We start from the raw sequence: 11527 nt of genomic DNA on the forward strand, positions 1-11527 counted from the left end.
TTTCAGATGTGACTGCTTTCAGCTACCAAATGTCTTGCTGATTAATTTCTCTTAAAATCTGGTGTGCTCTTTTCAAGAATGAACTTGAAAAGAGTAATCAGTTCTGCAGTTGTTGGTTTCTGCATTTACCCAATCTGACCATTTAAAAGAGCAGTGTAAGTGAAATAATCTGTTCCTATAGCAACACATAGAGTCTGGAAGAGCTTCCATAGTGTAGAGATTATATTTAAGGCTTATAAAATCCCAGAAGTTAAAACCAAGAGGTATGGGTTCTGAGGCAGCCCACATATAAGCAATAAGAGGACTTAGCTCCTGTTAGGCATTAGAATGCCCTTTATTAAGATGCCCTTCCTTCTTTCTTGGCAAAAGTATCTGGAATTGCAATACTTGTTTGACCTGACTTGTTTGCCAAGCAGCTGTGGTTGTGGCAGTGGCAGTGTGCCTGACTCAGGGAGGTTACAGCATGAACCATGTATTCAAATAATGAGGAGCTGGCAAGAAGTGTTTCGTAGAGAATTAGAAAATGATTGGTTGTTTTGTTGGTTGTCTTTTTTTTTCTTGGTATGTCAGACTTACCCTTTTCATTTATTTATTGGAGACTGAGCATTGAATTCCAAAGGAACAGGAAGTGGTGACTTTGTTTTCTTCTTACACTCCTGCTTTCTTAGATGAGAGAAGAAACAAGTCCTTGTCAAAAGGTAGACTCAAAATGCTTGTGAGTAGTTGGCTGTTGTGGTGAACAATGCTGTTTGTCTGCCAGCCTCTGACAACAAAACACACAAGGAAATCTGTCTTTTCTCATGTGCATCGGTGTAGAAAAACACCAACGGAGAATCAACCTGGTGAAGCTAAAGAGCTTAGAAGGGCTCTTACTTGAAAGAAAGCATGAAGTCAGAACTTGAAATAGAAATAAGTGAAAACACAGGGACATCTGATAAATGAAGAATGATGGTTTTGTGTCAACACCATTTCTAAAGTTTAATATAAATTATAGTTTGTGTTGAAAGTCCGTATTAACAACTTCAGCAGTATGGTATGTCCAAGAATGAGAAAACCTTTCAAAAACTGAGAGAAGACAAGGCTTCTTGTTGATACATACACATACTATAAATTATATATAATAGAATCCAAATTCCAGGAGGAAACACCTGAAGTTTAATATAGGGCTATAATTCAGTGATGGAGATGCACTGGATTAACAGTTCTCTGCTTATTGAAGGAAGAAAGTCTTGTGATTTGCTTGTCCTCATTTGTTCCTCCCCATGATCCCAGAGTTCTCTGCCCCTCTCCAGCCCAGGTGTTGGGGTTGCCTGCAGGCAAGGTGGGCTGAGTCAGCTCTGTCACCTGGCTCTGAATTTGGCTGTTGCTGCGTCCATCAGCAAAGAAGCACCAGACAACCCTCAGGCAAGCAATAGCTAAATGTGGAGAGATGGGAGAGAATTACAGTCTTCCTCTTTCAGGTCAGCAATGAAGGTTTTTTGCTTAATCTAGGAGAATTCCAACTTGGTCCAGGGATTTATTTCTGTCTGTTACAGTCCTGATCTCGTAGAGATGCTGATGTTTGCAAGTAAATGTATAGATAATTTCTTATTTAGGACCTTTTAAAAAATATTTAAGTCTGTATAACTCAATAAAAATCCACTGGTTTTTTTTTTTTCTGAGCTCTTGCATGGCACTCTACTAGTCACACAGAGGAATTTTCAGAGTTTGAAATGTGTTTAATGTGACAGTTAAATTATTTTCTTGTGTATAGCACTTATAAGGACCATAATTTATGACTGCCTGCAGTAGCTGAACAACATATGTTAATACTATACCAGACTTCATTTTGAATCTCCTTCCCATTTATGAGTGGTGTCAGTAGACAACTTTGAATAAAGGAAATATGAACTCTGTAGTTATGAAAACTGTAACTGTGTTACAGTGCAGCTTTTTTTCTGTCTCCGTTTGACCTCCATTATCTTGTATATCTTGTGTTCCCCAACTCAACGAAAATCTGCGTATTTACGGAATTTGTGATTAAGCTAATTCACTACTTTGAGAATAAAATTAGTGTTCCCTGTCTTAAAACAATTAGTGTTAACTTGCATATTAAAATTTATAAAATGCAGTTAAAAAATTGTGGTGTAACTTTAAAATTAGAGAGAAATTGTATGTCTCTTGTTGGTTAATTCGGAAGTTCTGTTTTTCTCTCGTTTTTCTTCTTAGAATATGAAAATTAAGTTAGATTTTCTAATAAAAATTATTTTTTCATTCTTTTATTTGTATTTTAACATTATTATATTAGTAAAAGTGAGACTCGATAATTTACTTTTAAAAATATTTGAAGAGTATTTTCTGATTATTCATCCTGGTGTCATATCCTCCAGCTGTGATGGTTTCAGTCTAGGCCTTCCTGGAAACCAGCTTGTAACCAGGAAGGAACTAGGAAGGTGACCAAGGAAGTATTCCATGCTATTCCTTTACATAACCTAGGGTATAAATAAGGCACTGATAAGATAGTTCGCTCTCTTCCTTTCCGGCGAGGTTCGAGAACGGTGGGTCCCTGTTTCGGTCGGGCTTATCTGGAGCCGAGGCCTACAGTGACTGCTGTTATCTGCCACCCGTGAGGGGAGAGCCAAGGGCCGTGTCTAGCCATCCTGCCTGTTCGAAGGGAAGTGGTGAGATTTTTGCTAATTTGCCTTCGGCTGGTTGTTTGACTTGTGCGGTCCTTGCCCCTTTTTGTCCTTCTCCCTTCCCTTCCCCCCTTCCCCCCCCCCCGGTGTGTGGTATTCTCCTTTTGTGTATCTGTCTCATATATAAAACATATATATATATATATATATATACATATTTTTGCTATAGCTTTGGCTGCTTGTTTTTTCTCTTTTCCCTCTCTGGGAGGCGGGTCCTCGTTGTCGAGTTTCGGGGGACTTGGCGGGAAGCCAGCTCGAAACTTGCACAACATTTTTGGTGTCAGAAGTGGGATATTTTGGTTAAGTTTGGCTTGTTTTGATAAACATTTTCCTGGAAGACAGCCAAGCTCGGTGTTGTTTTGCAAACCAATCTATTGTTTTGGGAACAGGTCTGGGAACACTGCCAGAGTCTGGGAAAGCAGCCAAGGAAACTTTGTTTATATAAACTAAGGTTTGTTTTGGGATCAAGAAGAAATAATAACAAAAACAATGGCTATTTCATTAATTTGTCTTATAATTCTAGCCATCTTTCTTTACACCTGTGTTAGGCTACTCTATAGGGAGACGTCCAGACCTTGAGGATGGATGGAACGAATTGCTTCCATCCTTTAATTTTGACATCGAAGGTTTGGTAAAGGAGATCCCCATGGTTAAAATCGGCTCTAATTACTATATAAATCTTATTGCAACAGTACTGTCATTGATAAAGGTACTGGAAGTGCTCCTTAAACTTGGAAGAATGGGGTTCCGTTGCTTTCCCTCTTGTAGGAAAGATCACACCTCAAAGGGACTCGCTGGAACTTTGGAAAGGGCTGCAGACAGGCCAGTCCCCGGGTGGCATGGAGCCTGGGGAGATTTCGGTAGATTAGTAGGACATGTGTCACCCCCCATTAATTGGGAGTTCACACCAGAACAAATGTTTGATTCTGGTGAGATGGCCCACTGTTTGGCAGAAGGGTGTCTTTCCTACAAAGATCCAAATATGCAATTCTCCGCTTTGTGCTGGGGCCTGGCTAATGCTTATCGAGCTGCCATAGACCACCTTCAAAGGGTTAAGGTCGACACAGAGACCCAAACCACGCCACTTGAAACCAGTGATGTCCCTATTAAGTCCACAGATGTTGGGGTCCAAACACAACTTGAAGTCAATGCCATTTCTACTAAGTCCACTAGAACCGGGACTCAAGCTAAGAACCGGAAGGTCATCATTGCCCCTATGAAGAAGAAGACGTGGGTAAGGGAGATCAAGGAACTTACGGATCCATCTCCGCAACCAGAACGCACAGAAGAAAGGGAAGAAGAAGAAGAAGAAGAAGGAACAGAGGACGTAGTAGACGAAGGAGCGGCAGCAATGGGAGAAGGAGCAACAGCAAGTGATGAAGACGCGACTGCGAGAGAGGAAGAAGTGGTTGTGACTGAGGAAGGAGTGATTGGAAGAGAAGAAGCAGCTACCAGAGAGGAAGAAACGGCTACACAGGAAGGAGCACGTCCAAAGGAACTAGGGGCACGCCCAAAGGAATACAGAACAGCATCAAGAGAAAAGAAAGCAATAGTACAAACGGCCGGTGGTATATTGTCGCTTGATGATTTATATCCTGACTACACATTCAGTGTTACAAAAGACGCAAAGAAGGAGCCAAAGCATCCCCCTCAATTGGAGGGGGAATTATCCCTACCCCTCCAGACCCAACCTTCTCTTGGAGGTGTGAATGACTGGAGGAGGAGGCCCTTATCTCAGCACGCGAAAGATTACTCACAACCTCCACCCGCGGGGTATCGCGAACGACGCAGGAGTCCATCCCCATGGCGTGAATGGCATAGAAGTCCATCTCCGCGGCGTGAACGGCGCAGAAGTCCATCTCCGCGACGCGAGCGGCGTAGGAGTCCATCCCCACGGTATGAACAGCGTAGAAATCCATCTCCACGGTGTGAACAATATAGAAGCTTATCCCCACGGCATGCCCAGTCTCCACCTCCACATGAGAGATATAGGGAGGAAGCGGGAGCAGTCCCACGTAGGAGTGGAAGAGTAAAGAGAGAGGTGGAAAAGATTCTACGTGGGAGAGATGGACAAGAAATAATGCGAGAAAGCGAAATTACACAATCACTGACCACAAGAGAACTTCGAGATTTACGGAGAGATTATATGCGCTTGCCTGGTGAAGAAGTCCTCACCTGGCTTGTGCGATACTGGGACAAGGGAGCTGATAGTCATGTAATTGAAGGTGATGAAGCACGACAATTGGGATCCATTGCTCGAGACCCTGTGATAGAACAAGAAATGGGGAGGGAGAAAATGGCGTCCAGCCTTTGGCTCCGAATCCTCCACGCGGTGAGAGTGAAATACCCATTTAAGGAGTCCCTGAAGAGTTCTTCAAGAAGGTGGAGGACTGCAGAAGAAGGCATCCAATACCTACGGGAATTGGCCATGCTGGAGATCATCTATTCTGATCCAGATTATTATGACATCCAAGTTCCTGAGAATGTTCCCTGCACGCAACCAATGTGGAAAAAGGTAATTCAAGGTGCCCCTAAACCATATATTTCCTGCTTGATACCCGTATATAATCCAAAGATGGAGGAACCAAGTGTGGACACTATGTGTGCTTGGATAAGAACCATAGAGGAAAATATGGAAGACTCCTTCAATCCCCTGTACCGACGCACCTACGATAGGGAAAGAATGGAGAGAGATTATGAATATTCCAGATATGAGGACGACCTTAGAGACAGAGAGGACAGAAGGTATAGAGATTACCAAGAAAGGCCAATGGGAAGATCACGGCAGGACCGACAAAGACGACCTCGGCCTAGACCTCGATCCTGGTCTCGATCTCGCTCACGGTCCCTGTCATTCACACGTCGAAGGAAAGAGAACTCTAAGCATTGGTCACGTAACCAACTATGGGCATACCTTCGTAGTAAAGGAGAAAACATGAAGAAGTGGGATGGTGAACCCACTTCTAAGCTTGAAGCTAGAGTGAGGGAGCTGAAGCGAAAGAAGACTGACAAGAAAGTTGTCTATGTAGTAGACGGAGACTTCTTAGAAGAGAAACTGCGATTGCCGAAACACGAGAAGATGGAGGTCCACTTCGACAACGGCAAAAAGTCTAAGAAGTCAAAGTCAAACTCTGACGACGAATGTTCTGATCAAGACCAGTAGAGGGGCCCTGCCTTCTGCCAGGAGAAGGAGAGGGACCAAGAAGATAACCGAGTTTACTGGGCTGTGTGGGTTCGATGGCCTGGCACATCGGATCCTCAGAGATACCAGGCCTTGATAGATACTGGAGCCCAGTGTACTGTAATGCCTTCGGAGTATAAGAGTACCGAGACTGTTACTATTTCTGGAGTGACCGGAGGGTCTCAAGAATTGTCAGTAGTAGAGGCGGACATGAGCTTGACGGGAGATCAATGGGAAAAGCGTCCCATTGTGACGGGGCCAGAAGCCCCTTGCATCCTTGGTATGGACTACCTAAGAAGAGGATACTTCAAGGACCCAAAAGGGTACCGGTGGGCTTTTGGTATAGCCTCGGTGATTGAAGAGGAGTCCAAGCAATTGTCTGCCCTTCCTGGCCTCTCAGAAGACCCTTCCATTGTAGGATTACAATGTGTGGCCAATAGCCACAACAACTGTACACAGACGACAGTATCGGACAAACCGAGATGCTGTGATCCCTATCCACAAAATGATCCGAAAGTTGGAGAGCCAAGGGGTGGTCAGCAGAACCCATTCACCCTTCAACAGCCCCATCTGGCCTGTGCGTAAATCCGATGGAGAGTGGAGACTGACTGTGGACTATCGTGGCTTAAATGAAGTTACGCCACCGTTGAGTGCTGCCGTACCAGATATGTTGGAGCTCCAATACAAGTTGGAGTCCAAGACAGCAAAGTGGTACGCCACCATCGACATAGCCAACGCGTTTTTCTCCATTCCTTTAGCGGCAGAGTGCAGGCCACAGTTTGCTTTCACCTGGAGGGGCGTTCAATACACCTGGAATCGACTGCCCCAGGGGTGGAAACACAGTCCAACCATCTGTCATGGATTGATCCAGGTCACACTAGAGAAGGGTAAGGCTCCCGAACACATCCAGTACATCGATGACATCATTGTATGGGGGGACACAGCAGAAGAAGTTTTCAAAAAAGGACGGACGATCATCCAGATTCTCCTCGATGCTGGTTTCGCCGTCAAGAAGAGCAAGGTCAAGGGACCTGCCCGAGAGATCCAATTCCTGGGGGTGAAATGGCAAGATGGACGACGTCAGATACCAACAGACGTAATCAACAAGATTGTAGCAATGGCTCCGCCCACAAACAAGAAAGAGACCCAAGCTTTTCTGGGAGCAATAGGCTTTTGGAGGATGCACATCCCAGAGTACAGTCAGATTGTGAGCCCTCTTTACTTTGTGACCCTTAAAAAGAACAATTTCCAATGGGGTCCTGAACAACAACAAGCTTTCAGGCAAATCAAGCAAGAAATTGCACATGCCGTGGCTCTTGGACCAGTCAGAACGGGACCAGATGTAAAGAATGTGCTCTACACTGCAGCTGGAGATAAAGGTCCCTCCTGGAGCCTCTGGCAAAAGGTGCCTGGCGAGACAAGAGGGCGGCCATTGGGTTTCTGGAGCCGAAGCTACAGAGGTTCTGAGGCCAATTACACCCCTGTGGAGAAGGAAATCTTAGCAGCCTATGAAGGCATACGAGCAGCTTCAGAGGTAACTGGTACCGAAGCACAGCTCTTCCTGGCACCCCGATTACCAGTGTTGAGCTGGATGTTCAAAGGGAAGGTGCCCTCTACGCATCATGCCACCGACGCCACGTGGAGCAAGTGGATTGCTTTGATTACGCAACGTGTCCGAATCGGGAACTCGAATCGCCCTGGCATTTTGGAAATCATAACCAATTGGCCTGAAGGTGGGAACTTCAGTCTGGTAGAAGAAGAAGAAGAGCCAGTGAGTCGAGCTGAAGAGGCTCTGCCATATGATAAGCTGCCAGATGAAGAAAGATGCTATGCCCTTTTCACCGATGGTTCCTGCCGTATTGTAGGGAGGAGCCGGAAGTGGAAAGCAGCTGTTTGGAGTCCCACCCGACGAGTGTCGGAAGCCACTGAAGGTAAAGGCGAATTGAGTCAGTTTGCGGAACTCAAAGCGGTCCAATTGGCCCTAGATATCGCAGAGAGAGAAGGATGGCCAAGGCTCTACCTGTACACCGATTCGTGGATGATAGCCAATGCCCTATGGGGATGGCTAGACCGGTGGAAAAAGATGAATTGGAGGCGTAGAGGGAAACCCATCTGGGCTGCTGATCTGTGGCAAGACATCGCTGCCAGAGTGAAGAAACTAAATGTAAGAGTCCGCCATGTGGATGCCCATGTGTCCAAGAAGCGAGCTAATGAGGAACATGCTAATAACGAACAGGCAGACCGAGCTGCACAGGTCAAGGTCTCGCAAACAGACCTAGACTGGCAGCAGAAGGGAGAGTTGTTCCTAGCTCGATGGGCTCATGATGCTTCAGGTCATCAGGGCCGAGACGGCACTCATAGATGGGCACGAGACCGAGGGGTGGATTTAGCGAAAGATATTATCTCTCAGGTTATCCGTGACTGTGAAACCTGTGCTGCTATCAAACAGGCAAAAAGGTTTAAGCCCCTGTGGTATGGTGGACGTTGGGAGAAGTATAAGTATGGAGAGGCCTGGCAGGTTGATTACATCACATTGCCACAGACCCGCCAAGGTAAACGCTATGTGCTTACCATGGTGGAAGCAACCACTGGATGGTTGGAAACATATTCGGTACCGCATGCAACAGCCCGAAACACCATCCTAGGCCTTGAGAAGCAGGTCCTGTGGAGACATGGCACTCCAGAGCGAATTGAGTCAGACAACGGGACTCATTTCAAAAACAGTCTAGTGGCCACTTGGGCACAGGAGCATGGTATTGAATGGGTATATCACATTCCATATCATGCACCTGCTGCAGGAAAAGTAGAAAGGTGTAATGGACTGTTGAAGACGACTCTAAAGGCACTAAGTGGGGGAACTTACAAAAATTGGGACAAGAATTTAGCCAAGGCCACCTGGCTAGTCAACACCCGAGGCTCTGTCAACCGAACTGGTCCTGCCCAAGCAGAGTCCCTCCACACTGTAGATGGAGACAAAGTTCCAGCGATCCATCTAAAAGGTATGTTAGGTAAGGCCGTTTGGATCACTCCTCCCTCAGGCCAAGACAAACCCATTTGTGGGATTGTCTTTGCTCAAGGGCCTGGATATACCTGGTGGGTCATGAGGAAGGATGGAGAGATCCAATGTGTGCCTCAAGGAAACCTAAGCCTGGGGAAAAACTAATTCTGTGCCTTGAGTTGTATTTTACAGGAGACCAGACACCAGACGGAAAAAAAAAGACCCGAACAAAGCTGATACGAGAATCCAAGGATGGCCGATGATGACACAGCCCAAACCAATGAGCCAGCCCTAAACCGGAACTGTGATTATGACGAAAGGGCCAAGAACACAAATCGAGTTGCTGGTGGTGCTGATCTTCAATGACAGACAACAGCCTTCGAGAAGAAATAAACATGGACTATATATGTATATGTGTATATGTGCGGGATAGAGACGAACACAATATACAGGTGTTACGTAAAGAAATAGTATGGAATAAGGGGTGGAGAATGTGGTGGTTTCAGTCTAGGCCTTCCTGGAAACCAGCTTGTAACCAGGAAGGAACTAGGAAGGTGACCAAGGAAGTATTCCATGCTATTCCTTTACGTAACCTAGGGTATAAATAAGGCATGGATAAGATAGTTCGCTCTCTTCCTTTCCGGCGAGGTTCGAGAACGGTGGGTCCCTGTCTCGGTCTGGCTTATCTGGAGCCGAGGCCTACAGTGACTGCTGTTATCTGCCACCCGTGAGGGGAGAGCCAAGGGCCGTGTCTAGCCATCCTGCCTGTTTGAAGGGAAGTGGCGAGATTTTTGCTGGTTTGCCTTCGGCTGGCTGTTTGACTTGTGCGGTCCTTGCCCCTTTTTGTCCTTCTCCCTTCCCTTCCCCCCTCCCCACCCCCCCCGACCCCCCTGGTGTGTGGTATTCTCCTTTTGTGTATCTGTCTCATATGTAAAACATATATATATATATTTGCTATAGCTTTGGCTGCTTGTTTTTTTTCTTTTCCCTCTCTGGGAGGCGGGTCCTTGTTGTCGAGTTTCGGGGGACTTGGCGGGAAGCCAGCTCGAAACTTGCACACCAGCTTATATACATATAGACTTCTCTGTCCACACTAGAACTTATCAGGAAAGAACAACCTGAACACAAAGCCAAGCTCTAAAGCCTACATTTTTTTAACAACTAGAAACATGTATCTGTTACAGATTAGGTGTCGAGGTTAAGCTAGAACTTGCTTGGGTTAGGAAATTTTGAATTTACTGAGTATAATTCGTCTACAATGTTATTTTAAATGACTGGCATGTAAGTTCCTCTAAACAGGACAAATGTTATAGTCACAGAAAAAGACTTGGAGGTCCATGGGGATGACAACATCTGGGATGACCATGGCAACAACGATGACTTGGACACCGACAGTGATGACTCAGGGGCCGATGACAGCATTGACTTGGACACTGACTTAGATGATGACAACACTCAGATAATGATGACAATGTTGACTTCAACTTGGATGACTTTGACTTGGATGACGTCAACTTGGACAACACTGACTTGGAAAACACTGACTTAAGCATTTTTGATTTGGATGACAGTGGATGCTGGGCAGTGTCCATAACACAGCTGTCCTTCGCCCCAGCTACGAAGGGCAGTGCAATCATTGCTTTGCTTCCCTGTCGTTACTCCAAACAAGGGATTGCAATAAAACGCCCTTTCAGCAGACCAGGTGTTCTCCTGACTCGGGACGTAGACAGACCTGGCCTGTAACCAGTGCTTTATTTGGTGTGGTATGGCACTGAAATGTTTGGACAAAGACAAGTTGCCTTGTACAGGATTCAACAAAGGCACTTGAAAGCTTCTTAGCATGAATAGAGTTGTTGGCTTAATAAATTCATCAAAGTAGTAGTTTGTCTGAAAACCCACAACCATATCCTTGAAACCTGTGCTTTTTCCATTCTCCCTTTCTGTCTTTGTCACTTGTGCTTTTTTTCTGCTGATGCTTGGCATGTACTTAACTTATCTCATTTGATATGTCAGGCAGAAAAAGCATTAAAAATGTCTTGCATGCTAGAGTAATTGTATTTTCCATTGTGCAGAGCTTTCATTATTTTTCCAAGTATTCTGTGACAAGAGAGCACTGTAAGGCAAAATAGGAAAATAAAATGCTCCTTTGAATTGTTTCAAATAACTTGCACTTCTGTTTTCTGTAGGAATGTTTTGTGCATTCCTATGCAGGTTTGCAAATTAAGATAATACAGATTGCAAACCTGTACCCTGGACTGCACAGATCTGTAGGCAACGGTAGATATTTTGGTATGCAGGTGTTATTCAATGGCTCAACCATAGTGGGAAACAAAAGCCAATGTGGTAGAAATTCAATCAGAATTCTGGGCATTCTACAAAATCCAGGGAATAAGACCATGAAGATTGTACCTAGTAAATGTGAATCCTAAGGTGTTGTGACAGAGTATAGAGATACTTAAAACATGATGGATATGAATGTAAAACTGAGTGAAGATGAGCGCACTGCAAGTTAGTAAACAGACAGTGTAGAGGGAACAGTGTTTGGCAGACTTGCTGCAAGCTCGAGGTAAATATTGTAGTTTCTTTGAAGAACGTAAGAATAGACTACAAACTACTGCAAGATAAGGAATGAAATGAAAGTCTGTTTGCCTTAGCTTTTTCTGAGTGAAATAA

The sequence above is a fragment of the Pipra filicauda genome, unplaced genomic scaffold (genome assembly GCF_003945595.2).
Source record: "Pipra filicauda isolate LSUMZ 115617 unplaced genomic scaffold, ASM394559v2 scaffold309_size868695_pilon, whole genome shotgun sequence".
Classification (NCBI taxonomy): domain Eukaryota; kingdom Metazoa; phylum Chordata; class Aves; order Passeriformes; family Pipridae; genus Pipra; species Pipra filicauda.